Source organism: Thermobia domestica, chromosome 8, assembly GCF_964235325.1.
Source record: "Thermobia domestica chromosome 8, izTheDome1.hap1.1, whole genome shotgun sequence".
Classification (NCBI taxonomy): Eukaryota; Metazoa; Arthropoda; class Insecta; order Zygentoma; family Lepismatidae; genus Thermobia; species Thermobia domestica.
Genome location: NC_137461.1, coordinates 217,296,787 through 217,311,418, shown reverse-complemented (window position 1 = coordinate 217,311,418; position 14,632 = coordinate 217,296,787). Strand labels below are relative to the sequence as shown.

General features: G+C 35.1%; 1 protein-coding gene and 1 long non-coding RNA gene across 3 annotated transcripts in view; one reads left to right on the top strand and one right to left on the bottom strand.

Annotated features, from left to right (window-relative positions):
• Positions 1 to 14,632, bottom strand: part of LOC145693436 (neuroligin-3-like) — a 211,349-nt gene that overhangs the window by 64,665 nt on the left and 132,052 nt on the right. The window lies entirely within an intron of this gene.
• LOC145693437 (uncharacterized) lies at positions 139 to 13,958 on the top strand. 2 transcript variants are annotated; one of them, XR_014132772.1, is made up of 3 exons: positions 139 to 292; positions 9,064 to 9,232; positions 13,556 to 13,958. It is a non-coding gene; the product is annotated as an uncharacterized LOC145693437 (long non-coding RNA). The 2 variants fall into 2 exon arrangements; XR_014132771.1 differs by lacking the exon at positions 139 to 292 and adding an exon at positions 1,885 to 1,983.

Here is a 14,632-nt window from a genome sequence, read left to right as displayed (position 1 = left end):
GTAAACTTACACGAAATTCTGATATTTTTATTGAAGAAATTGAAATTTTACATCATTTTATTATTGTGATTTAAAAAACATACCTTATATAATGTTTTCTTACACGTCCTTTTTCCTTTTCAACAAAAAATTGCACCATGGGAATTCATCGTTGCCAGTACAATCTTAAGATATTCATGACGTACTACTATTTTTCCGAACGTAGATAATACTGAGACATCACATATGGTAAAACAAAATCACGTGTCAACACTGACCACAAGAAATTTTAAAATATGGATGCCATTGATAGGTAAGTAGATTAATTAAAATTAAAAATGTTATTTAAAATACATCTCTTATCTTTTATGCAATAGATTATACGTTATAGAGTAATTATATAGTATATGTATCAGGCTTATTATACCTATGTTAGTGGAGATATGGAATACATCCCTATGTAATATATGACTAGGTCGTATAAATAATACAGCAACCGGTAAGACGATGCAAATCGTGCAATACTTAAATACCCCCCGTTATGCGTTCATGCACTAAAAATTTGTATCTCTAGGGGCGAATTGGATAATTTTCATTGCCTTCATAAATACGATGTGCTGTCCTAGTTTCTGTAAAGATAGATCTGTGAAACAATAGAAATGTCTAATGCTATTTCAGAAGGGGAAAATAAAAATGTATAGGGATCTTACCTCTGACATACCTAATAATATTAATAGACAGAATATTTGCAGGTTAAGAATCCAGGACTAGACATTATATTGTGATATATACGGTATTTACGGTGCTGCTGTAGTTTTGACACACCACATTTTGTAAGATTTACATGTGAAATTCAGGACTTTGCTGGAAAAGACAGAGAACAAATTTCTGCAAGCAACAAAATTAAATATGAAGTAATATAGCTGTATTTTACGTTTAAGAGTGTTGGTTATAAAATGGGGAGGTTCTAGAACACAGGTATAGGTTACCAGCTAGGTTGGTTGGTTTCTGTACCAAAGGTTAATATTTAATAACATGGTACCGTATTGCTGAGCGAGCGTTAGCGAGTGAAGGAGGTTTAGAACCCCGCAGGGCACGTTATTTACTGTCATTATTACTGCTTAGTGGAAGGGGGACCTGTGTTCCAGAACCTCACCTAGGGTGAGCTGATGTCCTGGTTTTGGCTGGATAGTCCAGCTTAGTAGCCGAGCTGGATGGCCATTTGGACAAGGGTCTAGAACACAGATCACCCTTCTCATTTAGCTGTAATAAAGACAGAAAGCAACGTGACCTGCGCGGCTCTAACCCGCCTTCACTCGCTGAGGCTCACTCGGCAATACTGCGAATTAAATACTAAATTTTGGTATAGAACGGAACGAACCTAGCTACTAATCTATATAGAGGAACCTGTGTTCTAGAACCTTCCCCCCATTTGTCCTGTTTTTCAGTTGCCTCATTAAGTTTAACTTCCATTATTCTGATGGAAGCTCCTTCGTGGCTAAGCGGTTAGCGTACGCGGCTATGGCGTGGGAGACCCGGGTTCGATTCCCGACGGGAGATAATGTGGTTAGGATTCCATGTTAATCAGTAGGTCCACGTTTCGTATAGCCTTGCTGCTCAACGGGACGTTAAAATCAAAATCAAATCAATTCAACCTATTATTCGGATGGATCGGTGGCTTCAGTCTAATATATTTCAGAATTTCCAAATTATTATCGGTACTTTTTTGTAAGTTGTAAGATAAGGAAAGTTTCGAGTTCCAAAGTCGGTTCATATATTCTTTCCATACAAAGTAGTAATAATCACTGCGAACGGGTATTTTCATTAATGAGTGCTGGACAAAAGATCGCAACTGACTTAATATCTCTAGAGTTAAGTCCGAACTGAAAGTTTATATTAACTTTCAAGGAAAAAGTGAGAATGGAACGTACAATGACATTTAAAGAGTTCTTCAGAACGAGCGTCAATTCAAAGCCGCTGGAGGAGCAGAGAAATATCTATCAGGTAAGCATTTTAACATGTAAATGTAGCTTTTCCACCTTGCTTGTGCCAAAATGCCTAACGCAATTAATGAATTGAATTGTCATATATAATTTACAGATTCATAAAGTCCGGCTTTTTAATCATTGTCTTCTGGCTATCTTAACCTCACCGTATAAAATCATTACAAGGGTTTTACGACTTATAAAATGAGTGCATAAGAAAGAAGATTATATTAGATGCGGTATATTTCTTCACAATGTATAGAAGCTGTAGGCAAGATTTTACTTTGACTCGGACAGTGACTTTAGTCAGTTCTTACAGGTTCAGTCACTTCCTGGAACTGTTTGTGCCTTTGGTGCAGTCATGTGGTAAATACGCCACTTTTCATACAAAACTTTATGGATAAAAAGAAGTGGGCATTACTCGAGCAGATGGTTCTACCAAATTATGGCATATTTCTTACATTTTCAGTTTACGTTAGAGCTTTATATCTTTTTTAGCAGAGTATGCACTAAACTAGGAGCTCTATTACTACGCGCAGATTGACTTCAGGAGTGCTAAATGTAAATACGATGTGGACGTATGGCATAAAAACTACAGTGCAAATAACACGAACCAACTTGTACTAGGTACCCACTAAAAAGCACAAATGCTATGTAACCAAGTCAGGGAAGGAGCACAACAGAGGCCCTAAGTGACAGCGAGGAGGGGTGTCCGTAGGGAGCAGGCACGTCAGCGACGGGGGGGAAGGAGGGTTTGCATCACACTTCCACATACAATACTTTCACTATCACTCAAAATTCGTTTCAATATGCTGTTGTAAAAAGACAGTAGTTACTTATATTCACACTCTCATTCCTTCAGGAAGAATGTTTTACATCGTATTTTACCTATACATTTTATATTTGGTAAAATCATCTGTTCGAGTGAACCCAAAAAGTGATTTACTTACGTTACGAAACATAGGTGAGCGTGCGAAGGGGTTAGGATCCCCGCAAGGCTCGTTTTATTCTACCTTTACACCCATGATAATACCACGTGACTACGTCACGAATGGATAGAGCAACTTCAATGTGATATCTAAAATGCTCCGGGAATGGGGTTAGATGAATCGTTGCAGCCACTGTCCGAGTCAAAGTAAAATCTTGCCAAGCTCTATTTTATATTTCCATTGTAGTGTTACTGGTATGAAACCATGACAAGTGTAATTTGAACTCATATCATTGCCAAAAACCTATTTCTTTATACTACCCTTGCATTCGCGTGTACCCACCACCGCTGACATACCTGCTCACTTCAGATGCACCCCTGTTCTACTCTGCGAGCTCACCAGCCTCAACCTGCTCTGAGTGTTAGGTAGCATTCGTGCTTTTTAGTGACCACCTAGCAGAGGTTGGTTTGTGTTTTTGCACTAGTTTTTATGCCTACATTTAGAAGCCATATTTATACATAAGTTGTAAAGGAACTCTACTTTTACAACAATTATTTCTGGTGGCCTCGAATTTTTACTATTATAAGCAGTGTTGGTTGTTTTAAACCAGCTACTTTTTTTTTTTCTTCAGAAAAGCCTACTGGTTTAAACCAAAAACCGAAAAATGTAAGTGTTCGTAAAATCTTGATCAACACACGTTTGTGGGTTATCATGTTTCACTCCCTATATTATTCGTATTATATTTCAGACCAAAATTCCCCATTCATTACTCAAAGTGATTATACTACAAAAGCATTTTTTTATAGGTTTATGAATGTTTCTTTTGTGATTTTTTAATAGTTTGTTACTATTGTTATGTAATTGCAAAGAAAAATTCTAAATATTGTTTCGTTTTAATAATGTTTACTATTGATAAAATACATCGAAATGCCGTACTTTTTGGGGGGGAGGTGCTATACAAACCCCACGAGAGACATTTATTGAAATCTGAAGTATCTTTGGTATCTATTTATGTATAAATGGTTCAGAGCCATGATATGCAAATTAAGTTGTATTACCTTAACTTCGACTGATAAAAGTCGTAGTGAACTCACTTGGACGAAATGAGTTCTTCTGTACTTTGCAGTATTTTGAAATTGTCCATATGTAATTCTGTATAATGTTTTCACTTGTGCAACTGTTTATCTTTTTGTCCTGAAAAGACTTGACAATTATGTTAACAAGTATGTTAAGATCAGTACAACGTATTTTTATCAGGAGTCCTTCGTGAGTGAGTCTGCAGACGTATCGCATTTCTGGCCAATTAGCTCTGGTTTCGCGTTCAAATGGAGGACAATTTCTCTCGGATGAGCCGAGAAGCGGTTTGGATTCTGCTTCATGCTTATGTGACCCCTTCCAGCATAACCCAGTTATTGCATAGTAACACCGAGAAGAAACAAATTTATTTCTGTCCATATGTGATATAAATATATAGAGCAATACAAGTGAGATATTTTCGTGTTGCCCAGCGCAAATCTTTTATGGTACAATAAGAAGGAGATTAGTGATTTTTTTTTTTTTACAATTATTTCGATTGGTGTTCCAGAAGTAAACCCGCACGGTATTTAGGTCTTTCTTGACGAAATGTACACGTAATATTTTTTAGAAATTATTTCTTATGTTGTTGTATTTTTAGATGTAGATTTACTTTACGAGGGCTTATCCGTTATAAATACAAATACGTACGAGATATGCAAGAAAAACTACCATAGATTCCAAAACCGCTAACTGATGTGTGCTAGGTGGCCACTAATAGGAAAAAGTGTATGTAATAGTCCAAGCAGAGAGGGAGGGCCCATGTTACATGGGGGTTTGTTTGTAGAGGGGAGAAGCGTCAACGATGGAGGATATGTATACAAGCAAAAACAGTGGGAAATTTGATGTGTTATCCTATTATATCCAATCACTTTATTACGAAATTTTATAAGTTGTTTCTTAGGATAGGAAAATGAAATAAGTTTCACGTGCCACGAATATGACGGCCAAGCTAAAGGCTACGCTGACAATGAGAAATGAGTGAATTGGTGGAATGAAGAAAGTGGTAGAAAAAGGGAAAACTCAGATAAAATGCACGCACACGGCGTTTGTCTACCACTGGTCCATGCAGCCCCTCTTAGGATAGGCGTTGCATTCATTGTAGCAGATTGACTTTACGAGGACGCTCCTTACGGGTATAAGTACATTTTCGGACGTGTTACAAAATCGACTGTGCAAAAAAAACACCAACTTCTGCTAGGTGGCAACTGAAGCACTAATGCTATTTAACCGAGTCAGAATAGGAACGGAGCAGGTGGACTCGCGCGGGGATGCGTCTGCTGGGAGTGTTCGCTATAACGGTTCCGCACACGGTGTTCGCTACAAAGCCTCAAATAGGCTACTATAGGAAAGAAAAATGAAATGAAAGTTTTACGTCTCACGGTTATGGCGGTTAGGCTAAAGTAGACAGTGATGATAAGAGATGAATGAAATGATGGAATGAAGAAAGTGGGAGAAAACGGGAGAACCCCGAGAAACCCACGAGCACAGTGTTTGTCCACTACAAAGTCCACATGGCGCGAGCTGGGATCGTACCAGGGACCCCAAGCACTGTAGGTGAACGCTCTACCACTGAGCCATCGCGCCTCCTATACTACAGGAAATAATATACCATTTGATAATCCTGTGTACTTACAGTAGTGTTTACGGCAATGTATTTCTGTCACGAGAGTTGTTTTGTATGTCATATACGTTCAAACATTGTGTAGTTTGTATATACAACCTCGCCGCGGAAAGGACTATGTTGCTCAGTGGTAGAGCATTCACCTCTGGGCCTAGGGGTTTCTGGTTCGATCCCCGTGCATGGAAATTCTTTGTGGACAATGTGTACATTGGTTTACTCTGGGCTGTCCCTTTTCTTCTAACATAGTCATTTCAAATGCAACAGTCATTAATTATTATTAACATACATACATAATTTCAAAACAATCATTAATAATCCACCTTCTTTAGCGAAAAAGTCATCTGTGGGATGTAATACTAGTAATTCCTTTTAATTTTTCTTGATTTCAGCATTGGTTCGATTCGCGGTAAGAGTTCATGTGGTTCTGATCCTACGTCTCATATAGCTTCGATGCTGAAAGGGTACTAAACTGTGATCTAATCAATGAAATAATACATTGTAAAAATTAATTCCCTAATATAAAAGTATTGCACGTAATAAATAATTATCTGAAATAATCATTCGCAATATCATTTTAATTTACTAATGTCAATATGCTAATTATGTACACGACGCTACGGCACGTTTTGTATAATTTTTTTCTCATGTATCTATGACATAATGTGCAGATAGCTCGATATTTCCAGTTCATTGTTCTTACAGTTAGTTCTGGATTGACAGACTACTATTGTACTTTAACAACCAAGGAGTGCGCATGAGTTTTTTTTTTTTTTTTTTTTTTCATTGTAAACCTTCTTTCGACTTCCGCGCTAACACGAATGTGTAAATGTATGAACTCGCCCAAGCCGAAAGTCTACTCTTGTATCAAGAATGTTCAAATTCGGCTGAACAGTTTTTGGATGATATTGTTGAATTTGAATCTTAATTTGCCTCAATCTTGTATCTGCTGGGGAGGATTTATGCCTGCTCAATTGTCTGAACTAATTTATCATTTCTAATTACTTAGAATAACGATGAGATGCATACTTACTAATTAAAATATCTAAATATCTTACCTTGTTACATTAAAAAATGTGATCTTTTGCATTCATTTTCGATGTAGTGCTTACATCATTAGTGTAAAGAGGAAATAGCACTGCTTTAACCCTTTTAAATTTTATGGAACTATAGTTCTCATGAAACAATGTCTTCTTTTGGGGCTTAAAAATGAACTAATAAAGCTTTTTACCTCGGGTTTTTTTGTGTTTTCTCAAGCATAGAAGCATTGTAGAACATGTTTCGTGGGGGCTTTTGCATCTCGAGGTCACGACGTCATAACTGAATGAAGTCATAAAGGGAAAAATATATTTTTGGTTACACCTAAGTTCATTATTTTTTGGCGGGCTCACTTTTGAAGCTAGAAGATTGAAATTTTGTACAAACATTCAGGGTGTACCCTAGTATTTATTATATTTTTTCAGCTCTATACGTTAACATGAGTGGTGTCAAGAGGGGCGACAAGAGTGGGAAATGCGATTTTTTCAGGGAAATTTCCCTTTTCCCTCAAATTTCCCGCCTCTGGTACATGATGGGGAAATTTAAAAAAGTACGATGTGAAAGAGTGTTGCATTCTTCACAGAACGACCTATGAACCATGGTCCTAGGTTAATTAGGGATGACTCAGGAAATTTTTATCTGAAACTCTGTATAAGCAGACATGTGCAATATTCTGGGAATATGCGTAGGACATCGATAAATATTTTTACCGCCCTTATTTCTCAAGATAAAAGCCTGGAATTTTGTACACGCAGTCAGCATACCAATTGCTATTTCCTGATTTTTTTCTGCTGTCTGTGTTTAACACAGAGGAGGCTCCGGAGGGAGAAAACGGGGAGAAAGAGATTTTTCTTCTAAAAAATTCTTTGTTTCTTTCCGATGTAATTCCTTTATATACACGATGGAGAGATGCGAGTAGTACCGTCTGAAAGGTTGTTCTATTATGAAAAGAACTAGCTATGAACCATGATCCTAGGTTAATTAGGGACGTCTCAGAAAATTTGTATATTTCCTCCGGGTCATTTAAGGTAAAATGGTCCATTGTGCGGACATTTTTAAAAATTGTTCCTTCCCTTACTTTTCAGGATAGGAGCCTGCAATTTTGTACACGCAGTCAACATATCCGCTGCACTTTCCCGAATTTTTCTGATGTCTAGGTTAACGCAGGGGCGACTCCAAAATTTAAAAAAAAGGGATTTCTTAAAGAAAAACTGAGGGATTTCTGCAATTCTGACATTTGAATAGTACCTTTGAAAAGACAGGTCTATTCTGAAGAGAACGAGCTAAGTTACATTTGTGTTTTTAGGCCTATTTTGGCTCCATTTTTGATGCTTCCCCACAGAGGTAAAAAAAATTCCATCCCTTACTATTTAACCTGTGAGAACAAAATTTGCTACAGTTGTTTAGTAGACTAAGTAGTATTTTTCAAAAAAAAAAAAAAAAAGTCTTGTGCGTAGATCCCTGTGGGGCCCAGAAGGCTCCAAACATTTTTTAAGAGCCCCAAAAATCCCGATTTTCCCACAAATATTTCCCCTCTGTTACATCATAGGGACATGTAAGTGGTACTGTTTGAAAGGCTGTTCCATTCTGAAAAAAAAAAAAAAAAACGAGCTGTGAACCATGATCCTAGGGTAAATAGAGATGATACTGTCGCTGCTTATCTGAGACTCAAGAAAAACGCCCAAAAGAGCCAGAATTTAAAAGGGTTAAACCTACATTTTGAAGAACTTTAATGGAGAATCTTGCCCTACAGTTTAACTGGAATACGGACCACATGAACTTCGATCAAACCCGAAGTTATATACAAGATGAAAAGAAAGTAAATATTCGTTGAAATCAAGTTTTTTTTTTTTTTTTTTTTTAATTTTCATGTTTATACACCAAGGCTAAGGAAGATTGTGATGATGAAATTAATAATTTTTGAAATGAAGAAATTTAGAGTAAACGGCAGCACCCCGAAAAAATTACGTACATCGTGTTTCTCCACCTCAAAATCCACTTGGTGCGAGATGGGATCTAACCAATGACCCCACGCATCAGAGGTGAGTGCTCTGCTACTGAACCACCGCCACTCTGATGTGTAGGTATAGCGATGGTTTTACGTGGACCCTACGATAATTTAAAAAAAGAACATTGGATAATTTAAACTGAGCAGTAAACATTTTTAGCTCGAAAGAGTGCCTACATACACTAAGAGTTTTATTATATCTTCATAGTGAACATATGATAGGAGTAGGCTCACTACTTTTTATAGGAGAATAAAGTGCTTGGCTCATGTGTTTTAATTTTAGAAAGTATAATATTTATTTTGTTATTATTCAGCATTTATTTCCAACTACACGATAAATATTGTTTCTTCACACTCATCTTCTAGTACTGTTAAATGTGAAGTTATTAATTTTTTTCAAAATTTTTAAATCTTTTTTGTCCACTTTAGCTGAATTTATGGTCACATCAGTTGGGTTACCCTTTCGGGAGAAATAAGAAGAAGAAAGTGTGGTACCTTTCCCTACGATGGAAGAAATTCGTAAAAATATGTGGTCAAGATGATTGTTGTGATTGAAATGTAGCATATCAAATTTCTGCTTTACTATTTTGATACTTACGTAAGTAAAATTTTAACTTTTATTATTAATTATATGCATTCTATCAAATCTATTTTTACCCATTAGTTTATAGTTACAAAAGTGCTTCATGATCCAAGTTATATTAGACCTATTCATCTTTATATGTCCTTGTATCTTTTAATCTAATAGGTACATAAAGCTGGAACTTCGTACCATGCAAATATCGACAGGGGGGCATTGTGTGACATATTATGTGATATTACCAGACTAACAATGTTGCGAACACAACATAAAGTTATATTTCTCAAATAGCACTATGTCAGGTTGTTACATATTTTGAATCTACATGTAAAATGGAAACCACACTTGTTACACAGTGTTGCAAACAGGAGGCGAGAATATCACAAAGATCGAAAAACAGCCGAATTTTGAAGGGTTCCACAACAGTGATAGCGAAGATGACACGAACGACGTAATCCAAAGGAATTTTGTATCGAATACAACTGAAGGGTAAGGGGAAAAAAACCAGGAATGTCCATGTGCGTGCTTTTTCGGGTGCTTTGTCCTATCTGTTGGTGACTCTTGGTACTATTTGGCTGTATATGCCATGCATGCGTAGATGTAGAAATATCCATGTAAAAAGGGGCAAAAAAGTTGACTAACCCTATTCTTTTTACGCTGTTTTCAATATTAAAACGCCGTTTTCTCGAAAATGCAATTTTGTGACATTCCTTCTTTTTTCCCCTTACCCTTCAACTGTCATCATACGATGCATTTCGAGCAAGTAGGAACGAAATTACAAGAAATTCAAAACTTGACATTTTTTAAAGGACTTTATTTCGAAAAATGTTTCGATAAATATCACATCCAGTCACGTAGATAGTTGTTAATTGGCCTAAAGAGCAGAATATATACTTCAATTTGTTTTCTCAACCCATTCAAGAAATATGAGAAAATAGTAAAGTTTGATACATTGCATAATAAATTAGCGTATTTGTGAGTATTGTAATTACAAGAATTACGTAATTTTAAGCAGTATTCCGAACTTTATCAGTGTTTACCATGTTTCCAAAACGGTTTGAGATATCAAATTTCTATAAACATTACGATGTTCGTATCTATTGGAAAGTATCTATGCAATTGTATGAGGTACTTATATAAACATTTTTTCGAAATAAAGGCTCTTGAAAAAAATCCAATTTCAAGATTCCCACCGACATGGAAATCCTGAAAAAGTCAGGGAATTTAGTTTGCTTGTAAAACTTTTGTAGGGATATTTTATAAAATAAATTATTTTGTTTTGCAATACTTCTCTAACTACACATACATATATACATATTAATGCTTAGTAGATGAGGAAGTCTAGTAAGGATAACTAGCTTTTTGACTTTATATATAAAATGATGTCCCTCGTTGATGTTTGCGTGGTACAAAATTTCAGTTGTTTTGCTATTAGTTTAAAAATTAAAATAGCGTATCAAGATAAATAGTTCATCCTGTATATATATAAAGTATTGTGTGGCGTAACTATTATGACATAGTTATGAATAATAATTTTTAACAATTTAGGTAATGGACTAATTTTATTTGTAACACATACTTAAAATCAGCAGATTGATTAAACAGTTTGGAAATTGTAATGAGGGGTAATCAGCTTTGTTGAAATAAAATCAGTTTATAATTACTCATAGAGTTAACAGAATATATATTATCCATAAACTTCGTACATTTTTTTTTTATTTTTCTGAGAAAATTAATAGTCGATATTTTGATAACTCCTAGTTCCCATTGTCAAGGACCATTTATGCTTATAATTTATTCAGCAGAGGTCTTAAGGCTTTGTCTTTAATGGATATCTTCAGTTCTTTTAAATAACGTTAACTTGGTATCGTTTTTAAGTAGCGCATTTTATTATTGGTGGGAGTTTACTGAGGCCCTCTTTTTTATGGATTATGCTTAATGTAAATGCACTTAACACAAAAAAAGATTATTAGAAATTTTATCTTTTGCAGATAAATAGAAATATTTTATCCTGTTCTTCACACTTTTTTCAGTAGGATTTGACAAGATCGTACTTTTACATTAACGAATGGAGGAATCAAATGATTTTAACACACAATTCCTCTATGGGTGTAAATTCAATGATTCAACAGTGAAAAAGTGCATCACTGGACTGAGATTCGAACCCCGAATCTTCGATTTGTTTTCATTTGATTGATTTCTAGAAAGCTTCCCTTTCAGCAGCGAGGCTATATAAGACGTGGACCTACAACTTAAAGTGGAATCTGAACCACATAAGCTCCCACCGTGAATCGAACCGGATCTCCCACACCAAAGAATTCCTGATTCGAGTACTGGTCCAGTGATGCACTCTTTCACGCTTTGTGTAACATTGTACTAGTTTGAATTTCATAGTGTATGATATAGGAGACTGAAGAAAGTGAGGAACTCGTCAATATACTTATATTTGCATGCAAGATTTAAAAATTGTAATAGGTGTATTCTTTTTAGATGTAAATGTACTTACACTAAGCTTAATTTAAAAAAGAAAACAAACCACGAGAATATATATTTAAGGTAGGACCCTAGAAACAAGGTGAACTATCTAAAGAAGTTGCAAGATTAAAAATAAAATACATTTCCTTTAAAAGTATTGATGATCAAGTTTTAACAGTGAAGATTTTTTTGCCGAATACATAATAAGCCTTTATGGTCTTTAATAATGGAAACATGATAAGATGTCCGTAATATTGAATGTTATTTTCTTCTGCGATACAAAAAGGTTTGTATTAATTTTATTACGTTCAGTTGAATTGTTTCTTGATTATTTTTACGTGCCGCGAATATGCTCTCTAGACTAAATGAGATAAATGTTGCACGAAAAATTCACATAGCCTGGAAACGAACTATGTACTCGTAGTGCCGGAGGTGGGCGTTCTACCGTTGAGCTAGTCTGAGTATTTACTTTTTTTCTTTCTTGCTACTTGCGTCGCGGAAACCGTGATACATGGAAGCTTCTCAGTTGCAGCAAGTGACCTGCCAATAATAGCAGAATACCTATGATGATGTACACCTATGTCCAAAATGATTGCCGCATATCTATAACTGTCTTCTTATAAGAATATAATTTGATAATGATTTTGCAGGGTACTTTTAATATTGATACTATGTGTATAATCGGAAAGTGTATATTTGTGGTAAATTTCACAGGAAAAGAATTATAAATACGAAAATTATGAGTAAAACAGAATGTTGCTAAATGGACAAGAACATTTTATTTTCGTTTTATTATTCTTATTTACTGTTCTTTCGACATGAAATTTGCCACATACATGTCTTTGCCGATAATACACATACTAACATTATAAGAAATACCGTGCGAATTCGTTATCAAATTATATTTCTACAACAACATATTTATAGACATGCGACAATAATTTTGGACATGAGTGTACATTCAGATAAAACGTCTAATGGATATAAATCATAAGAACTGAAGATAAAAGGACGGCAAAAAATATGAAATAAAATCTTTCAGTTTAACGTCCCATGATTATGCTCTTTTAGGCTAAGGGAGACAGATGATTGAGACAAGTGAATAATGGAAGAATTGCTGGAATGAGAATGTAGTAGGCAACGGGAGTACCTAAGAAATTCCACAGACGATATTATCCACCACGAACTACCTTGGCCTGGGATCGAACCATGAATCTCACGCACCACAATTAAGGGCTTTACCACTGAGCCACCATGCTCCCCGTATGACACAAAAAGTGAGCTACGAAAATGTTACACGATTCTTTCCAGTGGAATTCTCTGCTTATCCCACACCTGTCACCTCAAGATTTTAATATAGTAAGTTGTGCTATTTTTTGCTTCACTGAAAAGAAGAGAAAAATTAAAAACAGATACATTCAGGCCTGTTACGACATCTTTATGCGTCCAATCGCAAGATAAATTATGTTAAAGTACTATACAGAATGAATTCATTCATTGAGAGATACGTTTTTTAAAATTATTTATTCCTTTTTTCTGCAAACAAAAAAAAAATCCTAGTCTCAATCTTCATAAAAGCAACTTAAACAAGAGATGGGACAGCCGTTGTCAGCTGTGTCAGCAGATTCAACTATGCAGTCTATGTATTAAATGATCAACAAGGTTTATTTTCACGTAACTGCATTTCCGCACATATTTATATTTTCATTGCAATAACTTACCAAAACTAAACTTGCAAGAATTAGCTTAAAAAAAAAATTAATGTACAAATTAGAAAGGCATAGTTAAGTTAGTTTATTAATTATTTTAACTTTCACTTAGCATCAAAATACTTAGTTTTAATTTTTTTCTTTATTTATTTTACAGAATCGTAGGCAGCAATACGGAAGGAATTCCAGTTATGCTTTGTGTAAAATAATCACTGAATGTGTGCCAAAAAGATTGTGTCGTAATGATGTTCATAAAAGGAAGACTCTAATATGAAGGAAAGTTTCGTAAAACTACTTTTTTTCTTTAGTGAAAGGAAACCTGACGGAAAAATGAAGAGTGCAGCATTTATTGCTGAAAATATCTAGTTATTTGTGCATTAGTGGGAGAATCATTTTTGTTTTGATACTTCGCTATTTATGTGATGTGTAAATGTGCTGTTGATGATTTAAGAAAGAACCTCTGCGGAAATTGGAAGTTCGCATTGAAAATGTCGGCAATTTATATATGATATTGTGTGTGTATATAATTTTTGAATTAATAAAGATGGTGTTGATGTAATTTTATAAGCGTATAAATCACAGACCGACACATTTTGGCTTTGCGCTCTGTCGTGAACGGATGGAAGGAATTTTTGTTGTGTGTCAGTAAATGTGGTTTCACATTTTACGGAAATGTTCTCTCGTAAAATTTAATTATGGTAAGTATTAGTTATACTTATATAATGCGTTGGATAATTTGGTCACAAGTGTACAGAATATCTTTTATCCGATTCGATGGAGCATATAATAATAGTGACACATATTATGTATTTAGATATTAGATCAATTTATAAATTTACATACATGCGTGTATACTTACATGCACGCATTTTAGTAAAATTACGAACGAACGCGGTGGCAATCTGTTTGCCAAGCCTCTATGTAAATCAGTTTACACTTTTGAAGTTGTAAAACAAACTACATGTGTCAGAGTAAAACAAATTATATTGCACGGTGTATTTTTACATCATTCAGTGTAAAATACTTTACAACGAGATGTGTATTCTGTTTTACAACTTTAGGAATGTAAACTGATTTACATAGAGGCTTGGCAAACAGATTGCCACCGTTTTTTTGTAAATTTACCCATGAAATTTTTTAGAGTGTAGACAAGCTCAAAGTACACGAGCTATTTATTTCTTGGCTGAAGGATGGACATCATTCCGCTGCGGATGATTTACCACGAAAAAGTTAC